This window comes from Macrotis lagotis, chromosome 3, assembly GCF_037893015.1.
Source record: "Macrotis lagotis isolate mMagLag1 chromosome 3, bilby.v1.9.chrom.fasta, whole genome shotgun sequence".
NCBI classification, from domain to species: domain Eukaryota; kingdom Metazoa; phylum Chordata; class Mammalia; order Peramelemorphia; family Peramelidae; genus Macrotis; species Macrotis lagotis.
The window spans coordinates 39,515,088-39,529,467 of record NC_133660.1 but is presented as its reverse complement, the minus strand read 5'-3'; positions in this window follow the sequence as shown (position 1 = coordinate 39,529,467).

Below are 14,380 nucleotides of genomic sequence, written 5' to 3'. Positions count from 1 at the left end.
ATAAATACATGGGTGATTGACAAGATTAAGGAGATCTGTGTAGGCAAAGTAGGGTAGAACAGTGGGATCATATAGGATACCATTCCTGCCCACTCTTTTTTTTTTTAAGGTTTTTCAGGGCAATGAGGTTAAGTGGCTTGCCCAAGGTCACACAACTAGGTAATTATTAAGTGTCTGAGGCACGATTTGAACTTAGGTCCTCCTGACTGCAGGGCTGGTGCTCTATCCAGTGCGCCACCTAGCAACTACCTGCCTGCTCTTTCTATTGAGAATATATATTTTTGAAAGAGAATTCCCTGTTTACAGAGGTGAGATTTTTCTTACCAACCCATCTCATAAAATACCATTGCTTTGAATTAGTAGCTTCCTTTAGCTGACTTGTAAAAGTAAACAAATTGGGCAAAGAGTGACTAAGGAGCTGTATTTTTGAGTAAATGGAGACCCATAGAGTACCTTTGACCTGAAGCATCTTTTTAAGGTATGTGGGGATTCCCCAAATGTTATATATATTATTCATTATAATTGACATAAGGAAATGGTTAAGATTCATCAAAGTAAAGATAGTAGAGGCAATTGAGCATTTCTATCTCTAGAATTAAATCTCTGAAATTCATAAAATATGTCAGGATTTCTTCTCCAATATTAATTTTTCACAGTCATCTGTTGTACAGTGTTCCTGTCTTAAATTCATTGCCCTCCTTGTTCTGTGCCACCCCTGACTTTTCCCTTCCTCTTCCTTCTTATTCTCTCCCCTCCTTTTCCCTCTCCTACTCTCCTTTCTCCTTTTCCCTCCTTCCTTCCCTCTTCTCTTCCTTTCCTCCTTCCATTCCTTAGACAGAAAACAATGATTTATCTTATTTCAAATCAGGAAATTCAGCTGATTAGAACTAGGAATGTAACTGCTTGTGGGGGGAGGACACTTCTTCAGGAAACAGCTTTCCAGAGCTACCACTGAGGGCAGGAAGTAAGGGGAGAGGAGAGGATCTCCCTGTGTTTGTTGCTCACCTACCACAAGGATTAACCATTTATAGATTTTTTTTCCTGTTTACTTTTGGGGGGCAGGTGGGTTAAGATGTAAAATAGGTAGGATGGATGGAGCATATCAGTCCTTGGTCAAGATTTGAATGAGATCAGCTCTCCTAGAATAATTTATCTACTATCTTTTTCCTCCTTTGTAGAGAAAGAACCTGGGAAATACATTCTTGGTAATGTGGGGGGTAAGACTTGGGAGGGAGGGGTGAGTGAGAAATCACTGTCTCTTTTCTTATCATTTAGATCTGAGATTCTCTCAACTTTTGGGGGGGTGAATCTTTTTGGTGAAGCCTATTTTTCTCTTCTCTAAATGTTTTTAAATGCACAAAATAAAATACATAGGATTATAAAATCAGATTGAGATACAGTTATGGGGCAGCTAAGTAGTACAATGGCTAAAGTCCTGGTCCTGGAATCAGTGAATGTGATCCTGTGCAAATCACTTAACCCCAAATTGACTCCAAAAAAATTCAATTATAAAAATTTTTCAAAAGTTCACAAACCGGGGTGGCTAGGTGGCGCAGTAAATAGAGCACCGGCCTTGGAGTCAGGAGTACCTGGGTTCAAATCCGACCTCAGACTCTTAATAATTACCTAGCCACTTAACCCCATTGCCTTGAAAAATCTAAAAAAAAAGTTCACAAACTTGGCGGGCAGCTAGGTAGTGAACAGATAGAGCACTGGCCTGGAGTCAGGAAGACCTGAGTTCAAATCCAACCTCATACTTAATTATCCAATTGTGACCTTGGGTAAGTCACTTAACCCTATTGCCTTGTAAAAACAAACAAGCAAAAGGTTCACAGACTCTAAATTAAGAACCTCTGATTTAGATTGTTTTTCTAAAGTATTATTTAAAGGTTGCTGTATAATGATTAAAGTGTTGGGCTTTTTTGGCTACCTGGTGTTTTATATTGAAATGTTTCAAATGCCAAATTGTTTTGTAGCATGACCAATAAGCTGTGTTGCCAACTTGGTTGAGATTTTTCCATCAGTTTACTTGCTCACCTGCCAGCTTACTCAATTTCTCTGCAGAGGAAGATGACGTTTGTACTAGAAATGAGAGAACAGAAATGACTGCCTGGGACTTGATACCTGAGATAAGAAAGGATATGGTAAGGGAGCACCTACCTAGCTGCCCTAGATGAATTCAAGGCACCTTGCCCAGATGAATTAGATCCCTGAGTACTGAATGAACTGGCTGATGTGATTGCTGAGCTTCTATCACTGGTAGCTGAAAGATTATGGAAGACAGAAGATGTACCACACAAGATTGGGACAACTAGATAGCACAGTTGATAGAGGGTGCTGGACCTGCAGTCAGGAAGACGTGAGTTAAATCTGGCCTCAAACACGTATTGACTGTGTGACCTTGGGCAAGTCACTTTACCTTGTTTGCCTCATCTAAAAAATGAGCTGGAGGGGCAGCTAGGTGGTGCAGTGGATAGAGCACTGGCCCTGGAGTCAGGAGGACCTGAGTTCAAATGTGGCCTCAGATACTTAGTAATCACCTAGCTGTGTGGCCTTGGGCAAGCCACTTAACCCCATTTGCCAAATGCAGTCATGAAGAGTTGGAATGACTGAAAATGACTGGACAACAAACAACAAACCCCAAAAAGAGTTAGCTAGGTAAAGCTCATTTTCAAAAGAGTGAGGAGAACAAGTCTGAAAATTAAGGTAATGACTCTGAATTATTCAGAAAATCATAGCCTATAGTATTAAAAAGATAGTTGGAAATATATATGATACTTATATATTGTTGAATTATTAGGAAAATTGCAGACTGGATCAGTAGATAGTTGGCAAAAAATATGACACTCATACACCCAACTCACACTGCTACTGAAGTTTTGGGTCACCAGTAAGTCGCTGTTTTTATTTATTTAGGATTTTGCAAGGCAAATGGGGTTAAGTGACTTGCCCAAGGCCACACAGCTAGGTGATTACTAAGTGTCTGAGACCGGATTTGAACTCAGGTCCTCCTGACTCCAGGGCCAGTGCTCTATCCACTGCACCACCTAGCTGCCCCTAGTAACTGGCTGTTAAGACTTTAAAAGTTCTAGAAGCAATCCAAAGGTGGCTCTTCTCCCAAACACTAGCTCATCAGACTCTTAATGGTGTGCTCCCTGATTACAATCAGCCAGTAAATTGAATGCAAGAACAGTATAGTAATTACAATTTATTTCCTCCAGCATTAGTAGGTGTACTTTCTGACAGAAACATACAGAATACAGGGGATGAAGAAGAGATAGGAACCCAAAGTACCTAGACAGTGAGAAAATCATAATAGAGCCAAACTCAAAGTGAAGAATGATAGAGCTTTGATGTTCTTTTTCTATCTCAAGTCCTTATGAAATTTGCCGTGGATTGCTCAGCTCTTTATTTGGGCTGGTCCTTTGAAGGGCATGATGTCTCCACTGAGCTCATAGCTTATTTAGGTTTGCTTCTCCTGGGATGTGATATCTAAGTTGGATGTGTTGATCATTGGAAAATGATTTCTGAATAGGGCCAAGCAGGTAACATTGGATAGTGCTAGGCAGATTACTATGTTGTTGTGTAGCTTTTTCCAGGCTTAGGTGAGTAGGCTGCTCTGTCCCTGGACACTTTTCAGGAAGAGGTATCTCTGTTGAACTTGTTGGCCTGCTGGTCTCCTAGGCTTGCTCTTTGATGAGTAGTTGAGTCTTTCCTCACCTTCAGCCATAGGCTAAACTCAGGGATACTGAGATCTTTTCAGCTGGAGTGTTAAGTCTGTTTTATTTTCAACAGGAGTGCTAAAAAGGTATTTCAGTGAGGACAATGACCTAGTTTAAGATTGGCAGAAGCTAGACTCCCTCAGAGCCTCCAATTCTTAGCACAATTTCTAGGACTTGGTATGGAACTTAATAAATACTGATTAATTTGACTTGACTAGAGAAATGTTGATTTTGCATTTGAAGACTTTCTCCTTTACATTTCAGTTGTCTCTGTCTTTTTAGCCTAGGCAGATTCATCTTATTGGAACACCTGCTCCCTCTTACATTTCACATATCCATTGGAAATCAAGGGATGTCAAAGAGATTGGAAGCTTTCATCAAGGACAGCAAAGATTTGTTGAAATGAGATTTTCTCAGAAGCCCTACTTTGTGATTGATTGTTAGAGTGTCACAGAAGCAATTAGGTAATATATTAGATAGGAAGCTCTACCCAGGTCAGTTGTTTTTCAACTTTCATTCTTTAAGAGGACCAATGACTTCAGGAAGTTGATGTTTTGACTTCCAAGTGGATTGGATTTAAGTGTGACAGGAGAGATTCAGTCTCTCCTTCAGGGACCTTGGAGTCCAGTGTCAAGGTGTAAGTCAAGTTAGAATCAAGAAGACTTAAGTAAGAGTCCTGCCTTAGACCCTTAATGTTTTCCAGCCTCAGTTTCCTTTTCTGTAAAAAGGGGTTAATACTAATAGCTAGTATTTATATAACTTCAAAGCTTGTAAAGTTTACAGATATTACCTCCTTTAATCCTGGCAACAATCCTGAAAGGCAGGTGATGTTATTACCTTTATATAACAGATGAGAAAACCAAGGAAAGAAGAGGTCAGATGACTTTCCTAGAGTCACATAGCTAATAAGTGTCCAAAGGTCAGACTTGAACTCAAGTCTTCTTGACTCTGGGTTCAGTGAACCTAGCTACCGACCTCACTTTGAGGTCAGACAAGATAATATATGTATGATGCCTTAAAACTCTGATGAATTTTATAAGTGCTATCATCATCATAATTTGTCCTTAATTACATATGCAATTAAAGAATGTATGCATATACCTTAATTACATGGGTAAGATACAAGTTACACAGAGCATATGCCAAGATTTCCTTCCTGTCTTCTTGCTATGGCAATTGATACTTGGTCCTTTGGGGAATGACTGAGCCCCTGGCCACTAATAGTCACATAGTGACTCAGACCTGAAAAGGTTGAGTGGGGTGTCATATGACTCAAAAAGAAGAGAAAACTTCTGGACTTTCTTTTACTAACTTTCCATCGAAAGATATGGAGATAGGTGGTGTTCTTTCCTCCATCTCGGCAGCTATTCCCAGAGTATGGATTTTGCTAGAGCCACTTTCTCAATCCTCCATGCTACCATTTTCACTCTGAGGACCTTTTCCAGAATTAATGACCTAATGCATGCCCACACTTGGAGGGGCCCTATGAGCTTTAGAGGTCTGGAACCCTTGGTCCAATGAGTGGAGCTGATTGGCATCAAGGGAAGTTCCTATTTGCCTTAGTTTCTTCAACTGAAAAATGGCAATATCAATAGCACCTACCTCACAGTTGTGAAGATTAAATGAAAGAATATTTGAAGATTAAAAAGTATTTTGCCTAGCACTGGTCCACAATTAAATACTTATTCCCTTCTCCCTTTTATATCTGGAAGGTCAGATCCTCCAAAGGAGAATCCCAAAGTTTGGTTTGCCAGAAGACATGGTCTTTGAGGAAAATAGTAGGGAAGAGAGGGTAGGGAAGGGAGCAGGGGGCTCTCTATAGACAAAGTACTCTGCTAAATAATTTCTTTTAATCCTTACACTAATTCTGTGAAGTAGGTGTTACTTTATACTTGGGGAAACTGAGGCATATAGAAGTTGAATGACTTGCCCAGGATTATACAGTCATTTAAGGCTGGATTTGAATTCAAGTCTTCCTGACTCCAGACCTAGTACTCTGTATAATAGAGGGAAAAATGTAAAACTTTAATTGGCCGTCCCTTAAACTGTTGTATGTTTAGATGTGGTTTTAAGTATTTAGTTTAGCCTCCCAATAGAGTGCTACAGTAGCTAGAATTTAAATGATTGAATTTTATGTTATTTTTTCAATCAGTGAGTACTGTGACCCCCTTTTTGTGTCCCTTACCCTTTCTTTTGTGCATCAGAAATAAATATCTATCCCATACCTGATTCATTTTGTAAATCTGCATTGCTTTCATCTGGCTCTTTCAGGAAGGCCCTAGAATTGAGCTAAAAGGAGAAGACAAAAGAAAATTTTAAGTATCTACTATGTGCTAGTGTTTTACAAAATTATCTCATTTGATTCTTATCACAACTCTGTAAGACAGGTGTATATTTTTTCCTGCAGTTGAAGGCAGGTGAGGTAGACAAATAATTAAGTGACTTGTCTAGGGTCACAAAGCTAGCAAATATCTGAGGCTGGATTTGAACTCAGGTCTTCCTGGCTCCAGATAAAGGGCTCTATCCATTCAGTCACCTAGAAGTAAAACTTTACATATTTTATAGCCTAGACCCAGGGTAGTGCTTAAGGAGTAGAGACAGATGAGAAAAATGAGTCTAGCCATGCTCTTATTAAAGACCTGGCTCCCTTAGGACTAACTGGTCCTGAATGTAAGTATAGGGCTGAAGGGCCACTTGAAGGAGAAAGGATGGGGGCAGTAGCTTGGGACTAGAAGCAGTTATCAATATGAGAATTGTCAGATATCTGAGAGACTTCACACACATGAGAAATTTGATTTCATGGAATGTGGAGGTGCTGACCTATAACTTTGTGCCCCATTTCCCAGCCCTGGGACTGCCCATAGACAGTGGGGCTGTATGTGAACATTCAAATTTAGTTTAAAATATCAAAAGAAAATATCATGGCTTGTTCAAAGTCCACCTTTTAATTGGACTTGGGAAGAGATATTGAACCTAATTATTTAACTCTTGATTTATTTTTATAGCCAATCTAAGTCCAAAGGGCTGGGTTAGAGACTTGGACTATGAACCATTTATCTCGTATATTATTGGTATGTAATTATAAATTACCCTAGTTTGCAAACAGAAATTCATTCTGAAGTTAGGCAAGAGTTCTACTTAGGAGACTTCCTAGCTCCCAGAGTCCATTGTTCTTAGGTGAGCTTGTTTTTTTTCCTCACTGTCCTCCAATAGCAGAAGCTGTTTGTATTCGTGGCCTCTGAACTAGTGAGCTCACAAAGCTCTGTATTTCCAAGAACATTGACCCTGACCCTGACTTCCTCTGTGGCACTATCATACTTACATTCTCTGAGGACTATGTAATAGAGAAGCAAGAAATCATAAACAACAATGCCAACTTTTTTTGGTTTTTAACAGTATTATATTTTAGTAGCTTTGGAAATCAGTATTTTAAAAATGCTAAATACCACAGAGTATCATCTTACAGTATTTATTTCATCTTTGACTTGATTTTTCACAGCGTCTTGCCAAAATGAACATTCTAAGCCCCAAAAATGTATTTGGAATGCCATTGGCATTTAAAACCTTTAAAGCGGTTACACAGCTGGATGCTTTTTAATTTTTTTTTTTCTGATTTGGGGGCCTTAGACATTCCTAGCTTTATTGTTGCTATCATTTTGGTGGGCCTATACTTATTAAGTCAGTAAACATTTCTTGAATATGTACAGTGTAGAGGCAGCTAGGTAGTGCAGTGGATAGAGCACTGGCCTTGGAGTCAGGAGTACCTGAGTTCAAATCTGGCCTCAGGCACTTAATAATTACCTAGCCGTGTGGCCTTGGGCAAGCCACTTAATCCCATTGCCTTGAAAAATTAAAAAAAAAGTGTACAGTGTGCAGCTTGGGAGATAGATACAAAGAAAGATAGTCCATGATCTAAACAACTGGGGAAAATAAAAGACAGTCACTACTCTAATGAAGAAGAAAACATGCAAACAGCTATGCACCCAGAAGCTTGGAGATATTGGGAATAAGCAAGATGAAGGGTCTGAGAATAAAAGAGGTTGTGAAAATCTGAAGTGTCTTGTTAAGGATCAGCATGAAAGCCAGTGATAATGGTTAGAAAAGTTATGGTGGTGGGCAGCATGCAAGGTACACAAGACTGGAAAGATAGATGTTATAAAGGATTTTGAACCTTTGAACATCATTTGATACTGAAGGTAGGAAGCCTCTGACTTTTATTGAGTGGGTAGAGTGTGTTCTGATGAAGTTTTACTTTAGGAAATTCTCTTTGGTGATTGAATGGAGGTTAGATTGCAGTGGGGAGAGACTTGTGGCAGGCAGACCCACCAGTAGCTATTGTGGTAGTGCCCATGAGATGTGATGAGGGCCTGCACTAGGGTGGTGGCAGCATCAGAAGAGAGGAGAGGGCCTACCCTTTGTACTGTGACCCCTTTTTGTACCCACAGAAGAGAGGAGAGGTACCCACAGTACAAAGTATTGTCACTTTGGATGAAGGAACTCGGACTGGAAGACTCTAAAGAAGATCTAGTCAAGTGTGCTATTTGAGTGTTGACCAGGAGTTTAGATACTGGAAGTATGTGCTTACTGATCTGGTCACATTAATATTTCCTTTCTCATTTCCTAGAGAATTTACCCTAAGTTGAAGATTGGCAAACAGGGTCTGATTAGCTCATGGATCAGTATAAGGGGTGGGCAGGCAGTTGAAATCATCTGATGAGAGAAGGGGATGGAAAGAGAGAACAGAATCTTGGTAGAAACAAGAAGGATATGGAGAATCACAGGGAAAAGCAACAGAGATGAAAAAAGAGAGTTAATGGCATCAGTCATAAGATCCTAAGTAACAGACTTTGGAACCCAGGGCCCTGTGTCATTACACAGGTTATCAACTAGGAGTGGTGGGATATATGCTGCATTGCTAAAACTTTCCCAGACTGTTCTTTCTTTTCTCTCTGTCTTTTCCCCAAGAGTATGTGGGCCTATTTCCTGAAACTTACCTGTTTGTAAAATGTTTGCTTACTTTTCTGTTTACTTTGACTTTAGACAAAGGATCATAAATTGTGTTAATTATTACAGTATTGAGGACAGATAAGCAGCACATTGGGAAGAATGCTAGATCTAGAGGCATGAAGACTCCTCTTCATGAATTCCAAACTGACCTCAGGGCTGTATGACTCTTGGCAAATCACTTAACCATCTTTGCCTCAGTTTCCTCATCTGTAAAATGAGTGGAGAAGGAAATGGAAAGGCAAGCCATTCCAGTAACTTTACCCCAAATGGAGTCATAAAAAATTGGTTGTTGTTGTTGTTGTTGTTGTTTGTCTTTCATTCTGGAAGAGGGTCATAACATCAGGAAGGTAATGCCTTGACATGCCAATGAATTGGATTGGCTGTGCAAAGCCACCAGACTCACTTTCTCCACCAAAGCCATCTGGGTCCAAGATCAAGATGATTGGAGACAGTCCCAGTTGCAGTGGGAGACCTTGGCCCTTTTAAGCTGAGTCTCAGATTGACCCATTGGGTGATCTAGACTAGGTAAGAAATGAGGACAAGAATGGCCTCTTTTACCTAGTTTAATAAAAATCAATCTAGAAGTTTCTGGCCAAAAGAGATAAAATTGCTTTTTATATTCACTCTGAGCAATAAGGCCCAATTAATGTGCATTATTGAAAGTGGAGAACTGGGTCTTTCTCTGTCATATCCTCACAAACTTTCAGAGGCAACCTCCCTAGACATCCATGGGAATCTCCTGTATATGCCCCCAGGACTAGGCACCCATTATATTTCAAAGTTACTTTTTTCTCCTCCCTTCTCTCTATTTTTTAATTGATTTTTTATTAAGTTTTTTTTGGTAAGGTAATGGGGTTAAGTGGCTTGCCCAAGGCCACACAGCTAGGTAATTATTAAGTGTCTGAGGCGCGAATTGAACTCAGGTCCTCCTGACTCCAGGGCTTGTGCTGTATACACTGTGCCACCTAGATGCCTCCTTCTCCCTTCTCTCACTTGGCTATCTGGACAACAAATGCTGGGTAGTGGTCTGTTTGCCTTTGGCTATATTTCATCTCTGTTTCACTAACACTTTTCAAACCTTTATCCCTTATGGCTTTTCTTTAGTAGGACAAAAAAAAATCATCATTAAGGGTAGAGAGTTTTGTATAATCCAAAAAAAAAAAAAACCCACAATCCAGAGTAGAGAGTTTTGGGTGATATCCAGTATAACCCCAGTCCCAAATCCCATTGGTTAGAGACTCTTTCTAAATTGGTTGAAATCAATGTCCTTAGCCTTTGGCAAGGTGGAGTTGGCAAGAGTGGGAGAGAGGAGAACTCTTTAGTCTTAGAGAACTCTTCAAGCTTTGAGTTGCTTCAAGTGCTTCTGGCTTCCAGCTTCAAGAGACAAGATGGAAGATGCCAACCACACTTGCTGAAAGAAAAGACTCTGGGAAGAAGCCAGCATGAAAGAGGCTGGCAGTTGCCTTCATGTTCCTATCCCTAGATTGCTACACTAGAGACTTCGGGGAATTTTCCTTGAGGTTGATCTGGGAATTCTCTGTGGAGCTGAGTTACCTTACTCCCAGTGGGAATGCTCCATCACTCTGTATTGTCTTGGTATGTTTTCTCTGGTATACATTCTTTCTCTGAATTCTATTTTGAAACTTTTGTGGATAAATGAGTTCATTTGATAATTACTATGTGTATGTGTTCATTCTGAAACTGATGGATTGGTAGGTGGGAGGGGTAAAGCCTTGGATAAAAAGTTTGAGGTTCTCCCAGTAATGAAATGGGAACCATAAAAGGTTCAGCTTGAACCTGAAAATCTCAATCCCTAAACAAATAATATATATTTTTTTGTTTTTGTTTTTGTTTTTGCAAGACAATGGGGTTAAGTGGCTTGCCCAAGGCCACACAGCTAGGTAATTATTAAGTGTCTGAGGTCGGATTTGAACCCAGGTCTTCCTGACTCCGGGCCGGTGCTCTATCCATTGCGCCACCTAGTTGCCCCAACAAATAATATTTAAGATAGCTTTTGTTGTTCAGTTGTTTCAGTCATGTTCAACTCTTCATGATCCCATTGGAGTTTTCTTGGCAAAGACACTGTAAAGGTTTGCCATTTCCTTTACCAGTTCATTTTTACTGATCAGGAAATTGAATTAAGTGACTTGTCCAGTGTCATTTAGCTAGTAAGTGTCTGAGGCCAGATTTGAACTCAGGAACATGAGTTTTCTTGATTCCAGGCCAGGCACTCTATCACTGTGCCACCAAGTTGTCCTATTTAATGGAACAGTTACATTTAATTCAATTCTGATATCTCCTCTTTCTGAGGAGAGCAGGATGGCCAGCCTTTACCCTCACCTTCCTGTTTCTCCATTGACAGGAATTAGTCATCCTTGTGGAAGGTAGATGGAAAGACACTCGATTTCAGTCTTGTCTACCTTTCAGTCAGACCCTTGCTACATGTGAGACAGACCTCACCACCCTAGGGAGAAATTTGACTCAAATTCCCCATCCAGTAATTCTCACCTCTTGGATAAGTCAGGAGCTTGTACAGCTCCTCCCAGCTCAGCTGGTTCCTCAAATAAGGTTCTGCCTCATGGCTGATCCCCTCTGCCTCCGAAGCTGCCTCATTGGCATTCAAATAGAGCTGACCCCGTAATTTGTTTCTGGTCACCTTGATTGCTGAAATGTCACCACTAGCTGCTGGCTTTTTCCCTACTGCCATCTGCTGGAATTGTCTTCAACTGCAGGAATTTCTTTTTCAAAGGTAAGTGTTAGTGCTCCTTCCTTCCTCACTTCCCCCTTTTCTCCCTCTTTTCCCTCTCCTTCCTTCCTTCCTTCCTTCCTTCCTTCCTTCCTTCCTTCCTTCCTTCCTTCCTTCCTTCCTTCCTTCCTTCCTTCCTTCCTTCCTTCCTTCCTTCCTTCCTTCCTTCCTTCCTTCCTTCCTTTCTTCTTTTCCTTTTTTCTTTCTTTCCTTTCTTTCCTGCTCTCTGTGTCATTCTCTATCTCTCCTCTGTCTGTCTCTGTCTCTGTGTCTCTCACACATACACACATACATTTTCTCTCTCTCTCTCTCTTTCTCTCTCTCTCTCTCACACACACACAGCAGTTTTCTCACTCAAACCCAGACACAACCTAGAAGAATGATGCTTCTGATCAAAGCCTTTTTTTTCCAGTTCACCCTCATGAGACCTTCTTGGTATTTGAATTCGGGTGGATAAATTCTAGCACTGAAAAGCCCCTGGAAGGTTTCACCAAGACCATGTAACCTGCCTGTTGCATAGCACTTTGCTATGTCTGGAGGAGGTGCTCAGCCACACTGAAGCTGACCTTTGGTCTACCACTAGGTCCTGTGGTGTGCTGGGAAATGTTTAACAGCTAATTGGCACTCTGAAAAAAAGATGTAAGTAGGAGACGCTTTAAGTTCAACCTGCATTAACATTTTCTCCATTACTTCATTAACAATTATTCAAACTCAATTTCTAACATTTCCAAGATTTAAATGCTCCCATTGAAAATTTAGTAACCTGCTCTGGAATTAATCACAGGACAGGCCTTTACCCAGGTTGGACTCCTTTCACCACTACTTCGTGGTGGGGCTTTGATTAGATAGAAGGTAACTTGCTCTTTTAAAATTTCAGTTTTCTTTTTTCAAAATCAGATATGGAATATTAAAAACATTTTATTTATTGGTTTTTCCAACTACATGCAAAGATAGCTTTTAACAATCATTTTTTGGTAAGTTTTTGAGTTTCACATTTTCTCCCTCCCTTCCTTGTCTCCTTCCTCCCCCTAACAGAAAGTTATCTAATATAAGCTATACATGCATAACCATGCTAAACATAGATCCATATTAATTATATCGTGAAAGAAGAATCAAATAGGAGTTTCATTTTTCTTAAATGTAAAATGTAGATGATTAAGATGAGTTCTCCTGATTTATATGCCTGTTGCAAGGATAAAATGAGATAGTACAGATAAGGTAGCTAGCTAAATAGTATGGTGAATAGAGCACCCACCTTGGAATTGGGGAATTCTGATTGCCTTGGCAATCATCAGAGCTATTTGGTACTGGCTAAGAAATGGAGTGGCGGATCAGTGGAATACATTAGGTCTACAAGTCATGGTGGTCAACAACCAAATTAGCCTACACTTTGATAGTTGCAAAGACTCTAGCTTCTGGAATAATAACTCACTATGTAACAAAAACTACTGGAAAAACTAGAAAATAGTATGATAAAAAGTAGGCATAGACCAATACCTCACACCCTATACCAAGATAAAATCAAAATGGGTTCATGGTTTTTATTCAAAGAATGATGCCATAAGCCATTTAGGTGAACAAGGAATAGTTTACTTGTCAGATCCATGAAAAAGGGAAGAATTTATGATCAAACAAGAGCTGGAGAACATCATGAAATGCAAAGTGGATAATTTTTATTGTAGTAAATCAAAAAAGGTTTTGCACAAACAAAATAGATACAACCAAGATAAGAAAGAAAAGAGAAAACTGGGGAGCAATTTTTACAGCAAGCAGTTTTGATAAATGTCTCTTTTCTCAAATATATAGAGACCTGAATCAAATTAATAATAAGACAAGTCAATGCCCAGTTGATAAATGGTCAAAAGATATAGACTATTTACAGATAAAAAAATTAAAGCTATCTATAATCATATGACAAAAATACTCAAACACTATTAATTAGAGAGATGCAAATTAAAATAATTCTGAGCTACCATTCCACACTTACCAATATGACAAAAAAGGAAAATGATAAGTGTTGGAGAAGATATGGGAAAATTTGGACAGTAATGCATTGTTGGTGAAGTTGTTCAACTATTCTGGAGAGCTATTTGGAACTGTGCCCTAAGAGCTACAAAACTGCATACCCTTTAATACAGTAATACCACTTCTAGGTCTGTATCACAAAGAAATCACAAAGAAGGGAAAAGACGTACATGGGGAATGGGCTGAACAAGTTGTGGTATATGAATGTAATGTAATGCTATTGTTTATAAGAAATGTTGAGCAGACAGATTTCAGAAAAACCTGGAAAGACTTGCATCAAGTGATACAAAGTGAACTTAGCAGAATCAGGAAAAACATTGTATACAGTAACAGCAAGATTGTGAGATGATAACTGTGAACAACTTAAACCCTTCTCAGAAAGACAATGACTCATGATAGAAAATGCTCTTTACATAAAGAGAAGGAGTTATGGGGTCTGGATGCAGATCAAAGCATAATATTTTCACTTTTTGGGAGCTTGTTTGTTTTTCCCTTTTCTGTTTCTTCTTTCACAACATGTCTAATGTGGAAATATGTTTAACGTGACTGCATATGTATAACATATCAATTGCTTGCTGTCTTGGGAAGAGAAAAATTTGGAACTCAGAATCATAAAAAAAGAATGTTGAAAGCTAGCTTTACATGTAATTGGAAAAAATAAAATGCTATTTACAAGAGCAAAACAAAACAAAACATATCTTGCCTCAGACACAAGCTAGCTGCATAACTAAGTCATTTATTCTCTCAGTTTCAATTTCCCCATATGTAGATTGAGGATAATTATAGCACCATCCTTATGGGGTGTAAAACCACTTGCAGACCTGCTAAATATATAATCATTGAGAATTATTTGTGCAAAAATACTTTATAGAAATTAAGT